This window comes from Oryctolagus cuniculus, chromosome 7 (genome assembly GCF_964237555.1).
Source record: "Oryctolagus cuniculus chromosome 7, mOryCun1.1, whole genome shotgun sequence".
Lineage (NCBI taxonomy): Eukaryota > Metazoa > Chordata > Mammalia > Lagomorpha > Leporidae > Oryctolagus > Oryctolagus cuniculus.
In genome coordinates, this window is record NC_091438.1 from 146,625,232 (window position 1) to 146,641,300 (window position 16,069).

Below are 16,069 nucleotides of genomic sequence, written 5' to 3' on the forward strand. Positions count from 1 at the left end.
CCTCGCAGTGACCCGCGTGCCGGATATCACTGTCCCCGCTTCGTAGATGAGCGGCACCCGGGCCCAGGGGCCCGAGGCGGGAGGCAGCACAGGTGCACCTGCTGGGGACGCCGCCCGGCCACTCCTCCCTGCTGCTCCCTTATGTAAATATTAATATTTGTTTCAATGCTTTCTCTTTGATTTATAAAACACTTTCGTGCCGTCTTGCTTGATAGCCTTAGAAGCCCTAGGAAACTGTCATTCGCTATAGGGTGAGCTGTGCCAAGTTAAGGGGGTAGGGCTTGGCTCACCCAGGCAGGTATTATTACTGCTGCAATAAAGCGCCTGAGCCCAGCTTTGTAGGGGGCTGGTGTATCTTCCCTTGGCTCAAGGAGAGGGAAACAGGAACGTGGCAGGAAAGATTGTTGGGGCACGTGGTGGTCTACCCGGTAAAGCGAACAGTCTGCCTGCAGAGCAGGGCATCACATAGAGCCACGGGTTCAAGTCCTGAGGCGCCACTCCCAATCCAGCTCTGTGCTAATGTGCCTGGAAAAGCAGTAGAAGATGGCCCAAGTGCTTGGGTCCCCACGTGGTCATTGCAGCCATTTGGGGAGTGAACCAGCAGCTGAAAGATTTCGCTCTTCCTCTCTCTTTGTAACTCTGCCTTCCAAATACATAAAAAATAAATCTTAACAACAACAACAACAAAAGGAGCAGCAAAAGCCGGAGGATTGTGCCTATGGTTTTTTAAAATTACAATAATGCAGACCAGAGATGACTTTAAGTTGGACAGGGTCATGAAGGTGGAAGTGTTGAGAAATAGTAGGATTTTTAAAAAAGATTTATTTATTTATTTGAAAGAGTTACAGAGAGGCAGAGGCAGAGAGATAGAGAGAGAAAAAGAGGTCTTCCATCCACTGGTTCACTCCCCAGATGGCCACAACTGCCGGAGCTGGGCTGATCTGAAGCTGGGAGCCAGGAGCTTCTTCCAGGCCTCCCATGTGGGTGCAGGGGCCCAAGGACTTGGGTCATCTTCTACTGCTTTCCCAGGCCATAGCAGAGAGCTGGGTCAGAAGTGGAGCAGCCAGGACTCAAACTGGCGCCCATATGGGATGCCGGCACTGCAGGCAGCAGCTTTACCTGCTATGCCACAGTGCTGGCTCCAATAAGTAAGATTTTGTCTGTATTTCAAAGGCAAACTATGAGCAATAGATGAGAGTAGAGGGTGTGAGCTCAGACCAGGTGTAGAGATTACGGAGGGAGACATGGTGGCTAGTTGAAATCCTGAGCTGGAATGAGATACTCCAGAAGAGTGCGTGGACAAGGGGGCCAAGGGCAGAATCCAGAACCACACCCATCCTCGCGTGGCAGGCAGGGGAAGAGCTGCCATCTGGCAGCCATCAAATAGATGGCGAGCAGCTCGAGAGCAAGAGTGGAATCTTCGGCATCTCTTCCTCCCTGTTCTGTCCAGCCAGTTGCTGGGCACAATGAATGAGTGTGTAACTCATTCATAACACGTGCTTGTCATGAATGAACTTGACATGGTGTCCCATTTCCAGTGCTCTTTCCCTTTCCTTATCACTGTGGGGTTTGAGTTACAGAGAAAGAGAAACGGATCTCTTGCAGCTCGCTCCGTTGAAACCAGTGCCGAGTTTGATAAGGACAGTGGTGTCCTGGAAAACTCAGTAGAACGGGTCAGATGCTGCTGCACACCACCAGGAGCACCTCTCTTCTCTCCCAGGAGAATTTCCAGACGTGCAGTTTCATTTCAGATTTTCTTACTTGAGTAGAGTTCACAGTCGCTACTCTGAAAAGTCCTTGTTGGGTTTGTTAGGGCTGTGCTACGAGGTCAAAGATCCCCATCTCGCACTCACATATTGCTCCTGGGAGGGAAAAGGCTGCAGCTGTTTTTGGAAACCCTTTGCCACCTTATCAAGCTAAAGGGATCCTATGACCCAGAAATTCGACTCCAAGAGAAACATAGGCCAATGGCGCCAAAAATGACACAGCAGGCATGGCGGGGAGTTTAAGAATGCTCTCAACATCTTTGTTCTTAGTATCCCCAAACTGAAAACATCTCCATCGTTGACAAGGGAAGGATGGATAAAATGCTGGACTATTCAAGCAATGAAATACTACACAGAAACAAAGAAGAACAAACTATGGCTACACACCATGACAGAAAAAGATCTTCAAGGATTTTCATTGAGCTAAACCAACCAGTCAACAGCAATGTGAAAGTGTGACTCCATCTGTATGAGGTTCAGGAAGAGCTGAGGCTACTCTCTGGTGATAAGCTTCAGATCAGTGGCTGTTTCCGGGGGTGGAGATGGACTGGAAAGGGACACAAGGGGACACTGGAGAGTTCTAGAAAATTCTCTCCCTGCTAGTGTGCAAGTTCAACACATACTTATTGGGTGTCTCCTATTCACCAAACATTGCTCTAGGCATGGGAAACAGAGCAGTGCACAAAGCAGATCAAGTCGCTCCTTTGCAGACTTTTCCTCGGCTCCTTTCATTGACTGCATAGCATCAATGCACTTGACATAGCAAACCGAGGCTCGTCTTTAAATACAGCTGATGACAAGTCTAAAGAACTTTCTTCCCACTTGGTGTTTGAGTTGTTTGTAGGAAGACAGCAAAATACAGAGGGAAGGGCTTGGGCTTTAGGGGTCATGGTTGTGCGATCTTTGAGCAAGTTCTGTAAGCCACCAAAGCTGCATTCCCATCTGTTAAATGGGACAGATGAAGCCCGCCTTGCAGAGTTGTCTGATAAAGTGCCAGGCACGTTACAGAAGCTCAGTAAACATGAGTTGCCTGGCAGTCATTTCAAAGTGAGATTTTATTTTTACGCAGTTGGGAGGGAGCTGACTTGCTGGCAGAGGTGCCCTTTGCCCCTTTTTTTCTGGCCTGTAATGCGAATGATGTTTCACGACAGATTTTATTTACGGTGATCCGTATGATAGAGCTTAGGTGTGCAGTCAGTTATACTGGCCAAGTGTGTGCAGGAACACGCTACGGCGTGCACATGACAAGGCAATCACCTGGGGGTGAATCCTCAGAACATAGCCCCCTCGTTACCTATGCCTTACAGTATTTCCTGTCAGTAGTTTCCACGAGATTAGGGATGTCACTGGGACGGCTCCATTTGCATCTCCCGTCCATTTTGCTTTACTTTATGTCGCAAGCACTTCCATGTGTTTCAAGCACAATTTAAAAAGATGTTTCTCAATGGCTACATCACACTGCTCTGCGTGTTCTCTTATTTGTCTGACCACTCCTTTTTTGTGGGAATCAAGGTTTCCTTCAAATTTCCTCTTCTATAATTAACCATGTAACGAATGTCTTTATCCACAAATATGTCGTTGCATGTTTGATTACTTCCTTAGCATAGATTCCCAGAAGGCGTTCTTAGCAAAAAGGACATGAACATCTTAAAAACTTTTATAAGAAAATAATAAAATGCATTTCAGAGAGGCTGTACAAACCGCATCCTCAGTCTACATCTCAGCACAGCCCAAGTCATGTTCAGGACGGCTTTCAGTCTGAAGGGCTTTTCCCGCTTCACGGGGGAGATGCATCTTGATCGCTGGGTGGATGAACGTTTCCCCCGTGTATTTCTTTGAGAACAGCCCAAGTTCTCTGTCTATTCTTCTATTGCACTGTTAGCATCGTTTAATTGATTCTAAAGCAACCTATACTTTGCAGACAAAAACACTGTGATTATATTGTTGAAAAATCTCTGTGACTTTCCTTTTGCAGTCTTTTCTTTTTTTTTTGATCCACAGACATTTACAATTTTGCGTTTGTAAATAAATGTATTGATATTTTATGATCTCTTTGCTTGCTGACTCTAATTAATGACAACTTTGCTTTTCTTTTTTGATGATTTCTATTTTTTACATTTGCTCAATTCACTTGAGATTGATTTAGCATGGAAACATGAGGTAAGACTCAAACTTAAATTATCTTTCCAGTGGTTCTAATGTTAATTAGTAAAGAATCTGTTTTACCCACTGGTTGATATATATACAATTTGGTATATGTAAAAACAGTGATATATATTTCTAGATTGATTGCTCCATTTCATGGATCTAACTGTGAATAGAAACTGCTGAGTGAAATAAGCCAGTCCCAAAGGGACAAACATATGTTCTCCCTGATCAGTGACAACAAACTGAGCACCTAGAAGGAAACCTGTTGAAGTGAAATGGACACTATGAGAAACAGTGTCTTGATCAGCCCTTGTCCTGACTGTCGAGGAATAACTTACTATTTTATTCCTTTTAGTATTTTTTGTTCTACTTAATACCATTGGTTGAACTCTTTAATTAAAACACAATTATTCTTAGTCATTTAAATTTAACTGAAAAGTGATGCCAGTTAAATATAAGAGTGGGAATAAGAGAAGGAAGAGATGTACAGTTTGACACATGCTCTCTCGGACTTACCCCAATGGTAGAGCTAGAAACGTGCCAGGGGATTCCAATTCAATCCCATCAAGATGGCATGTACCAATGCCATCTTACTTGTTAAAGTTGTCGCTCCCCCTCTTCGTGGAGGAACGACACTAAACCCTGCCTAGGCTTCATATCCGAGTCACGGCACCATTATGTCGTCCCCCTCTTCGTGGAGGAACGACACAGGACCCTGCGCTGTTCTTTCGTCTGCTCGGCCCTCCCCGGGTTTGCTGCTGGTTCTTCCCGGGTTGGCTACTGTCCCTTCCACCTCCGTGGAAGGGCGGTTCCCCCTGGCCACTTTCCCCACTTCCGCAGGGGAGCGGCACACCGCCAGCCGGCTCTCTCGGGGGCTGCACAGGTGTTCCTTCAGATAGATGTTCCCCTTAGATGTTCCTGGTGCATGTTGTCTCTCTCCTCCTTTATAGTCCTCTTCCGCCAATCCCAACTCGGCTGCCCACACGCCGAGTACGCTGCTCTCCTCCAATCAGGAGCAGGATCAGCTCCTGGAGGTCATCACTCAAGTTGGCAAGAGGCAGCTGCGTAGAAGCTGTTTTCTCCTCTCCCAGCGCCATATTGTGGGAGAGCAGATGCATAGAATAAGTCTTAATTCCAGTAACTTAGTATAGTCCGAGTTGCTCCCCACAAAAGTGATCAGTTTAAGTTCATAATTGATCAAAAAGATAGGATTAAGTGTCAAAGGGATTACATAAATAAGACCAGTGTCTGCAAATAATAATTGATAGAATTAAAAAGGAGAGAAGGATCCAACATGGGAAGCAGGATATGTAGCAGACTCATAGAATGGCAAATGCCCTAAACAGCACTCTGGCCTCAGAATCAGCCCTTAAGGCATTTGGATCTAGCTAAAAAGCCCATGAGAGTTTCACAGGCATGGAAAGCCAAGACACTGTGGCAAAAACAAACAAACAAACAAACAAACAAAAAAACTCTGTGAGTGAGAGCCCAGCGGGAAGAATGGGGCATCAAAAAAGGCAGTACCTTTCTCTGAAGGGAGGAGAGAACTTCCATTTTGAATATGGCCTTGTTTACACAAGATCGGAGTTGGTGAACTCAAGAGGCTTTCATAGCCTTCGCAGCTCATGACAAGAGCCTCGGGTGATTACTGATGTCATAAATAAGAGTGTCAATTGTTAAATCAACAATGGGAGTCACTGTGCATCTGCTCCCCATGTAGGACTTCTGTCCTTAATGTGTTGTACTATGCAAATTAACGGTAAAACTACTACCCAAACAGTACTCTATACTTTGCGTGTCTGTGTGGGTGCAATCTGTTGAAATCTTTACTTAGTATATGCTAAGTTGAACTTTTGTATATAAAGATAATTGAAAATGAATCGTGATGAAGAATGGGATGGGAGAGGGAGTGGGAGATGGGAAGGTTGCAGGTGGGAGGGAGGTTATGGGGGGGAAGCCACTGTAATTCAAAAGTTGTACTTTGGAAATTTATATTTATTAAATAAAAGTTAAAAAAACAAGAAAAGAAACTGCTTTGTTAATGTAGTATTTCTTAAAAATATTTATTGCCTCAATAATTGCATTTAAAAATATTTATTTATTTATTTGAGTGTGGAGTTACGAGAGAGAGAGAGAGGGAAAGACACACAGAGAGAGGTCTTACATCTGCTAGTTCATTCTCCAAATGGCACAATGGCCAGAGCTGGGCTGATCTGAAGCCAGGAGCCAGGAGCTTCTTCCACTGCCTCCCTAGGCCACAAGCAGAGAGATGGATCAGAAGACGAGTAACCAGGGCATGAACCAGTGCCTATATGGGATGCCGGCCCTTCAGATGGTGGCGCAACCTACTACGCCACAGTACCAGCCCTGATAATTGTATTTTTTTTGACAGACAGAGTTAGACAGTGAAAGAAAGAGACAGAGAGAAAGGTCTTCCTTCCGTTGGTTCACCCACAAATGGCCGCTACGGCCGGTGCGCTGCGCCGATCCGAAGCCAGGAGCCAGGTGCTTCTCCTGGTCTTCCATGCGGGTGCAGGGCCCAAGCACTTGGGCCATCCTCCACTGCACTCCCTGGCCACAGCAGAGAGCTGGACTGGAAGAGGGGCAACCGGGACAGAATCCGGCACCCCAACCAGGACTAGAACCCGGGGTGCCGGTGCCACAGGCGGAGGATTAGTCAAGTGAACTGCGGCGCCAGCCTGATAATTGTATTTTAACAAATTATTTATTTAAGAGGCCAAAAAAGAAGAGAATGAGAGAGACAGACAGAAAGAGAAACAGAGAGCTTCCATTTTCCAGTTCGCTGCCCAAATGCCCATGACTGGGGCTGGGCCAGGCTGAAGTCAGGAGCCTAGAACTCCATCCTGGTCTCCCACGTGAGCTGCAGGAACTCAATTACTCGACCCATTTCCTTGAGCCATCCCTGCTGCTCCCCAGGGTCTGCACTAGCAGGAAGCTGGAGTTGGGGCTGGGGCCAGGTATCGAACCCAGGTATCTGCTGTGGGACATGGGTGTCATATCTACCAGGCTAAACTCCTGTCCCAACTTTGAGTTTTACTATCTGGGAGGGAATGTCAAGACCTACATATATCCAAATATCCAAATATTTATCAGAAAAGTTTTACCAGTTTATAGTCCATCTTCCCTGCTCTGTCCGCTTTGCCCACCCCCAAGCTCAGCAGTGGCTGAGAGAGCAAGCCACGCGTCCTCCCGGCGCTGTGAGTTTGTGCCCAAGTCTTCAGACAGTGCATGCTCACACCCTGTGTGTCCGACCTTGAGCCAAGCTCACATTCTTTAAGCTGAGTTCCCCTCAGCTCAGCAGAAATAAGAGCAGTACCCCCCTCGTAAGTTGGTCTCAAAGCTCAAGTGCACAGTTTCCGACAGCTTCTAGAAAACCATAAAATCTTAGTAAAAGGGCAAGCAACCAGTAGCCATTAAATGTTTATTAAAAAGAAACGTGCCTTTTAAATAGCTCTCCTGCATCATTCTGAGGTCTGGGCATGGAACTCCTTCTCTCAGGCTGCTCTGAGCTCGGCGGGCGCTGGGTGTGTTTTCCTCCTGCTGTGTTTTGAATTGGAAAGAGGTGACTACAGTGGGTTGTCTGCGACAGCTCCACACCGGAAGGAGCTGCTGTTCAAATGCTGGCGTCCTTGGTGCCAACACTGTGGCGCAGGAGGGAGGCCTCTGCTTATGAGCTGGCATCCCATACCAGAGTGTTTGTCCGTGCATCAGCTGCTCTGTTTCCGATCCAGCTTCCTGCTGATGCATTGGGAAGACAGAGGAAGACGGCCCAAGTGCTTGGGCCCCCGCCACCCACGTGGGAAACCAGGATGGAGTGCCTCACTTCTGGCTTTAGCCTGGCTCAGTCCTGGCAGTTTATGGCTGTCTGGGGGAGTAACCCTACCAGCCCCCACCACCGACACTCTGCCTTTCAAATAAATAAATAAAATTTTTAAAAAGTTTCAGTCCTTGCCTGCCCAGGGGAGGAGAGAGTTACCTCCTGATGCAGTGAGCTGCAGGTGGGTGAGGCACCTGGGAGCCAGGTGACCCAGGAAGGGGCAGCTGCATGAACAGCCCGGGGACTCCAGTCGGTCTGCATTGTCTTGAGTAACAGGGTGCGGTCAGGAGGCAGAAATCACAGCAGTGACTTGAACACCAAGCGCTTAATATAAAGAACGGCTGGGAGTGCTTGGGCTGCAGAAGGGGAGGTGGGAATCCAGTCTGAGTCTCCCAGGTCGGTGGCCGGAAGCCAAGTCCTTGAGCCATCACCTGCTGCCTCCCAGGGTTTGCATCGGCAGGGAGCTGGAGCAGGGACTTGAATGTGGGTGCTCTGATTTGGAGCAGGAGCATCTGCTCGGCTCACCCCCTCCCCACCCTACTTTAGCCACATCGAACTGGACATTTCAGGGACACTGAGGCCATTGGCACTGCTGAGCAGCCTCACCACCATCCATCTTCAGAACTTTTCTCATCTTACAAAACGGAAACTCTGTGCCCGTTTAGACATTAACCCCCATTTCCTCCCCGCCCAGGCCCTGGTAGACACCATTCTACTTTCTGTCTTTATAGCTTTAATATTCTAGGCACCTCAAAGGAATGTTAGGTGGAATCATACGATATTTCTCTTCTTGTGACTGGCTTATTTCGCAGAGCTGAAAGTCTGCAAGATTCATCTATGGTGTGATACGTGTCAGAATTCCCTTCCTAAAAAGGCTAAATAACAACAGCCCTTGTATCCACCTGCCACATTTTAAAAATTAATTTAGCCATTTGATGGGCAGTTGGGAGGCTTCTATCCTCTGACTATTGTGAATGATGCTGCTATGAATGGGAGTGGACAAATATCTGTGTGTGATCCTGTTTCCAGGTTTTTTCTTTTTGTAGTAGAATTGCTGGGTCATGTGGTAATTCCGATTTTAAATTTTGAGAATCTCTATTCCGTATTCCATAGTGATTGCACCACTTCACATTCCCACAGCAGTGCAAAAAGGTTCCAGTTTCTCCACATTATCACCAACATTATTTTCTATTTGGATTTTTATTTTAGATGATAAAAACGTTCTAAAATAGACTGTGTGATGGTTGCTTATATTTGTGACTATACTAGAAACCACTTATCTGGATACTACAAATGAGTGCATTGTGTAATATATGAATTATATCAATAAGGATTCTTTTTAAAAGGTAGGAGGAAGAGGGGCCGATGCTGTGGTACAGCAGGTAAAGCTGCCAACTGCAGTGCCGGCATCCTATTTCAAGTCCCAGCTTGCTCTGCTTCTGATCCAGCTCTCTGCTATGGCCTAGGAAAGCAGTAGAAGATGGCCCAAGTGTTTGGGCTCCTGCAGATCAGTGCAGCTCCAGCCGTTGTAGCCAGTTGGGGAGCGAACCAGCGGATGGAAGACCTCTCTCTCTCTCTGTCTCTACTTTCTTCTCTCTGTATAACTCTGACTTTCAAATAAATAATAAAAAATTAAAAAAAAAAAACAAAAAATAAAAAGTTAGGAGGAAGAGCCCCATGGATCTGGGACTTGCACCTCTGGGGAGGGCACGCTGATGTCTCAGGGGACGGTGGGTGCATGAAGCTGATTGTGCAGGAATTGGAAGGAAATGCAAAACTAGCTTTAGCTGCTTCTGTGCTGGAGGGAGAAGCGATGATGTGCGAGGTGTGAAAGAGGAAACAGGATGTAGAGAGAGGAAATAGCAAGTCTCTTCCTCCTTCCCCAGCCTTAGTTTCCCCTCTCAGTTCCTTAACAGGGAAGAGCTGGCAAAGCAGAAAGACGCTCTGCAGAGTTCCAGCCCAAGGTCCCGAAGCCAAGGGCGAGCGTGGAGCAGAGTGAAAGCCACTTTGTGAAAGGACTTGCACACCTTGGCAACCAGAAGGCTGGACTGTGCAGCTGGGCTAAGACTGCTTCGCAATCTCAGAGGCCATGTCTCCACGGGAGCAGTCTTCAGAAAGCTGCCCCAAGACCAGAGCTGAAGGTAAACGAGTGGGTGAGATTGTCGTAGGAGTCTGCAGTTAGCACAATTCCTTTTCTCCGCGAGTCCGTGTCTCTCATCCACGAAGAATGAGGAGCACAGACAAGGAAGTGTGGGAAAGCAGACATAGCTTATTGAAAGAAAGCAGAGAAAGCAAAAACCACAGAAAAAAACACCCAGCTGTGCCGGGGGGGGGGGGGTGTGTCTCTGAGAAAGGGTCTTTACAGGCTGAAAAGGGGGGCTTTCTCCTGATTGGGCCGGGAGAGGGACGGTTTTGATTGGCCAGCTGAGTGAACCTTCAAATCGAGACCCAACAGAAACAACAGAAAACACATGAACATTTCCCTCAAGATGCATAAAATTCTTGGTACCCAGATCACTTACAACAGCGCAGAAAACCTTGATTACAGTGACCAGCACACGACCTCCGTGTCCCCCACAGAGATGAGCTGCCTGACTTTTCCCAAGTCTTCCAAGACTCATCACCAGGCCTGGTGCCCCTGGTCCCTGCCTACCTGACCAGGAATTTATCTCCTTATCAAGATCGGTGCCTTTGGAACAGTAATTGCCCCTCCCTCCCTAAAGTGACCAAAGTATAGCCTTAAGATCCAAACGAAGTGCAGAAGCTAAAGTCCAGACACCAAAGTCTTGGGCTTAAAGAAAAAGAACTGAGACCGACGCTCTGGCGTAGAAGGCTAAGCCTCCGCCTGCAGTGCCAGCATCTGATATGGGGGCTGGTTGGAGTCTTGGCTGCTCCTCTTCCAATTCAGCTCTCTGCTATGGCCTGAGAAAGCAGTGGAAGATGGTCCAAGTCCTTGGGTCCCTGCACCCACATGGGAGACCTGGAGGAAGCTCCTGGCTCCTGGCTTCAAATTGGACGAACCCTGGCCACTGGGGCCATTCGGGGAACAAACCAGCAGATGGAAAGACCTCCCTCTGCCTCTCCCTCTCTGTAACTCTACCTCTCAAATAAATACATAAAATCTTAAAAAAATAAAGAGAATGAACTACACAAGCTGATATTTCCGCAGCCTTACTATGTATCAGGCGTTGATCTATATTTACTTCTTTTTAAAAATGATTTAATTATTTATTTCAAAGGCAGAGTTTCAGAGAGGCAGAGGCAGAGAGAGAGAGAGAGAGACAGAGAGAGAGAGGGAGAGAGAGGAGGTCTTCCATCTTCTGGTTCATTCCCCAAATGGCTGCAACAGCTGGAGCTGGGCTGATCAGAAGCCAGGTCTCCCACGTGGGTGCAGGGGTCCCCAAGGACTTGGGCCATCTTCTACTGCTTTCCCAGGCCCTAGCAGAGAGCTGGATCAGAAGTGGAGCAGCTGGGACTCGAACCAGCGCCCATATGAGATGCTGGTACTGCAGGCAGCAGCTTTACCCGCTGTGCCACAGCACTGGCCCGAGCTCCCCTTTTTGTAGTGCTCCTCGGGCATTGGATCAGGACAGGCCCAAGCTCTGGCCAAGATGCACTGCCTTGCCCTCTGTCACGTCTAGGGGTACCTGCTCCCCCTTAATCCCACAGGCTTCCATCTCCCTTTCTTAGTTTTCTCTCTTCCTATCGTTAAACTGAGTTAAATTGGACCTAAACCTGTCTCCATATTTGGGTGATAGAGTTCGGCCCAGAGCTGCAGCAGTACACAGTGAACTGGACACCAGATGTGTAAACAAATTAAAACCAACTCCAGGAGCACATCCCTGTAACCAAGCAACTGAGTTTGGGCCAATCACAGCCGTCAAGCTTCAGCCAATCACAGGCTGCCACCCGATCCGGCCATGGCCGTCTTAGGCAAGTGTAGCTGCACCTGTCCGGTTGCTGCTGTGTGTCACGGCCTTTTCTCTGGCTGTAAATGAGAACCCGTACATGTGGGGGCTGGGGGCCTGGGGGGGTGGGCATCGTCAACCAACTTTGGCCCGGTTCTAGAAGCCTTTTCTGGCTCTGATCAACTTTGTTCAGTTTAACCCACCTTGGACTTGCCCTAACGCTGTGAAATGCTGTACTCACTCCTTCCTCCACCACGCCTGTGCTTTCCTTCCTTGGCCGAGTCCTCTGTGCGGGGAGGGGCTCTCTCGTTCACCTGTGTGTGCCCAGCGCCTAGTGTGTGCCCCGTCACATGTTCCTTCGCTCGCATTCTGAAAACGCCAAGCATACACAGAACCGGAAGAAATCTAATTCCCCCTTGTCTCGTCCGCGTTATCTGGCCGTTCCTGCTTCAGCCCACTAATTTCAGCCTCTTCTCGTGCTGTTTGATTTCCCAAACATCTTGCGATTCTCGGTGGATAATTCCCACTTACGAATAAACAACGACGTTCTCACCCTAGGTCTCCGATGTGTGTTTTCTCTGCGGTTGTGGGTGTGTTTACCCAAAAGACCTGAGTGCAGGGGGCGACCTTGGCCTCTGAGGAAGCACGCAGGCTCTGGCCATCAGCTGCCCCTCCTGGTCTTGCTTGGGACAAGACATCGATTGCAGGCCGGGGGATGACTCCCGAGGTGGTTTCCTCTGCGCGGATCTCACCGCACAGAGCCGTCTTGCCTTCTCCTGGTCACCATGGAGCCTTCCCGCCCCTCCCACAGGGTTTACACAGCTCTGCTCTGCCCCCTCCCTTACCACGGCCAAATCTGCCACTGTCCTCCCCCCCTTTAAAATTTTATTTATTTGAAGGTTAGAGTGACAGGGCGAGAGAGACAGGGAGACAATGACAGAGTGAACCATCTGCTGGTTCACTCCCCAAGTAACCACAACAGCTGGGGCTGGGGTGGGTACTCTGATATGGGATGAGAGCATTCCAAGTGGCAGTTTTTTTTTTTTTTTTTTTTTTTTTTTGTGGAGAAGTAGAGTTACAGACAGGGAGAGAGAGAGACAGAGAGAGAGGTCTTCCATTCGCTGGTTTTCTCCCCAAATGGCAACAACGGCTAGAGCTGGACCAATGTGAAGCCAGGAGCCAGAAGCTCCTTCCCGGTCTCCCACATGGGCGCAGGGGCCCAAGGACTTGGGCCATCTTCTACTGCTTTCCCAGGCCATAGCAGAGAGCTGGATGGGAAGTGGAACAGCCGGGACATGAACTGGCACCCATATGGGATGCCAGTGCCGCAGGCAGAGGCGTAACCTCCTATGCCACAGCGCTGCCCACCCCCACCCCTTACCCCTCCAAGTGGCATCTTAACCCCCGCACCAAGCACCTGCGCTCCAGGCACCTGGGTGTCAACGCCCCCAGCCTGTTCCCTGCCTTCCCCACCCTCGGGTGCTGCCACTTTCTTCGGTGCACCCTCAGCAGCCTTTTACCTGGTGAACAGACGGATATCTGCTTCACAATTCGTGCGCTAATTTTTCTGATCCGATAACGGGTGTGGTTTCTACTTCCTGACTTGACTCTGACTGACACAATTGCCTAAGGAACGAAGCGCCGAGTGTGCCGGTGAAAGGCAAGATGGCTCTGCCCCAGGAGTTTGGGAAGATCGACAAGTCAGTGTTTCCTGCGCTACTCCAGAATTGGAGAACGTTGCTGTTCAAGCCAAAGAACGAGAAAGCAGCTCAAAGGTCAAAGAACCACTGTCCGCTGATGGACAAAAGCCGGGGTTTGAAAAACCACAGACTTCCAAAGAAGCGCCCTCTGGGTTGAGTCCGTGTAGCCGCTGACCCGCCACGTGGCCTTGGGCAGACTCCTGGACTTGGAGTGGCTTCCTTGTGGGGCTGCTGTGCGCACGTGTGCTGAGCAAGTGCCCGCCAGAGAAACACTTGGCCCGTGGCAGTGCGTGGAGAAGGGAAGAGGCGGGAGAGCTCAATGATGCAGGGGAAAGGAGGTGCGCTCAGAGACCCCAGACCCGAGTTCTCCTGCACCCGCAGCCCTCCTTCCTGCCAGCCAGCGGCATCCCCTTCCTCACCTGTGTCACACCAAGTCAGAGCTGCATCCGGTTCCCCATGCTGGCCTCATGTCACCGGCCTGGGACAGCACTGGGCAAGTGAGACGTCTGACACTTTCCACCAACTTACCTGATTCCACCCAGAGGGTTCCCTTCGCTGGGAGCCCGAGCATGGCCGTGTCTCCGTGCCCACTGTTCTTTCCTGTCAATGGACGGATCTCCTTGGCCAGCATCCCACGGCTCTGCCTGCCTCTCACCGATTTGGAGTGCTCTGCTGTCCGCTAAGTCTTTCTTTGTGATCTGGGCTACATACATGTCTACTTGCCCTTGGATTAGTTTATGGTAATTCATTTTGCAAGGGAAAAATAAAGTCTTTTTTTTTTAGTTTCTGTTTTATATAAAATTATTTCTATATAAATACGTCCTAGAATGCAGTGAGGACTCACGTTTTAGTGCAAAGCGGAGAAGGCGTAGCAATGTCCCCACGGCTGCGTGGCCCTCCCTTCTGCCCTGGGCAGCCTTCAAGGGCCAGCTGGCTTCTGTGCCAGCATCCCGTGTGAGTGCCTATATGGTTTCCGATCCAGCTCCTTGCTGTTGGCCCAGGAAAGCAGTGCTTGGGCCCCTGCACCCACGTGGGAGACCCAGATGGAACTCCTGGCTCCTGGCTTCAGCCTGGCTCAGTTCCAGCCATTGCGGTCATTTGGGGAGTGAACGAGCGGATGGAAGACCTTGCCTCGCCTCCCCTACCCCTCTTCTTTTTTTTTTTTCTTCTTCCTTCCTCTCTCTTTCTCTCTCTCTCTCTTATTTCTTTCTGTAACTCTTTCAAATAAATTAATAAAATTTCAGGAAAAGAAGAGCCAGCTGTGTTGTTAGATGAATGCCCGGTGGCAGCTCAGGAAGAGCGTGTCTGTTTCTTGCTTGTGTTTATTTTACATTTATAACCTCAGTGCTCTGCTCCGTGCGTTGAGACCTGACCCGGCCAGGATGGCACCCGTGCGCAGTCTCTCCTTGTCGCGTTCTGAGACCTGACCCGGTGGGGGCAGCACCCCTACTACTGCCCCGTTACAGCCCTGTTCTTACAAGGAGGGCTTGGACTCTTCTCCTCTCCTTTGGGTCTGCACAAAGAAAAGTGAATTTATTTTGTAGTAAGACTACTACTAATGAAAGAAGAAACATGTTAAAGAGAACAAGGTGAACTATGAGAGGCATCAGTAACCTTTAGTAATTCTCTGTTTAAAAATTTTACTGTTTCAGGGGGCTGGGGCTGTGGTGTACAGGGTAAGCCACTGTCTTTATTTTATTTATTTGGAAGGCAGAGTTACAGAGACAGAGGGAGAGATGGAGAAAGAGAGAGAGAGGTCTTCTACCTGCTGGTTCACTCCCTAAATGGCCGCAACAGCTGGGGCTGGGCTAGGCTGAAGCCAGGAGCCAGGAGCTTCTTCTGGATCTCAGGGACCCAAGCACTTGGGCCATCTTCCGCTGCTTTCCCAGGTGCATTAGCAGGGAGCTGGATCAGAATCAGAGCAGCTGGGACTCAAACCGGTGGCCATATGGGATGCTGGCAATGCAGGCGGCGGCTTTTCCCGCTAAGCCACAGCGACAGCCCCACATCACATCCTTTTAACTCGATTGTCCCATGAACTCCCTGAAGACCCAGGTGAAGCCCCCTGTGACTGTGGCGGGCCAAGCTGCAGCCCCTGGTCTGGTTAGCACTAGCAGGTGGGGTCGCTGCAAATGTGGCCCTTGGGGACAGTCACACACTTCTGTTCTTCACGTCTGCCTTCTCCCTTGAACTTCAGCTTCTCCTTCCTTCCCAGCTAAAGGTGGAGCCCTAGTGTGTGGCAGACCCCACGCCACTGCACCCCACTGAAATCACTCTCAGCAGCACCAGGACAGGCAGCACGGCAGAGGGAAGCGCTGCGGGCTCAAAGTCAGGCAGCCCTGGGCGCTGCTGTTCAGCGCTATATGGCCTCAGTTTCTTCATCTGCAAAATGGGGTTAAGATTAGAACTTACCTCGTGGAATTCTTATAAAGGAGAAATGAGCCGTGTCAGAGACCTAATCCATCGGGTGCCTACAGTAAGAGCTGTGGGAGTATGTGCCTGCATGCATGACTCTGCGGGTGTGTATAAGTAAATGTGTAGGCACAACTCATGCCTGCCTCTGGAAACCGGAAACTCACGAAGAAGAGACGCACATGCTTAGAATAACTTACTCAAGAGAAATCGTAAATAAAAAAATAAATAAAAAAAGAGAAATCATAAGCACTGATTATATAATTACAAAACCATAAAGTACATAAAGAAGAAAAT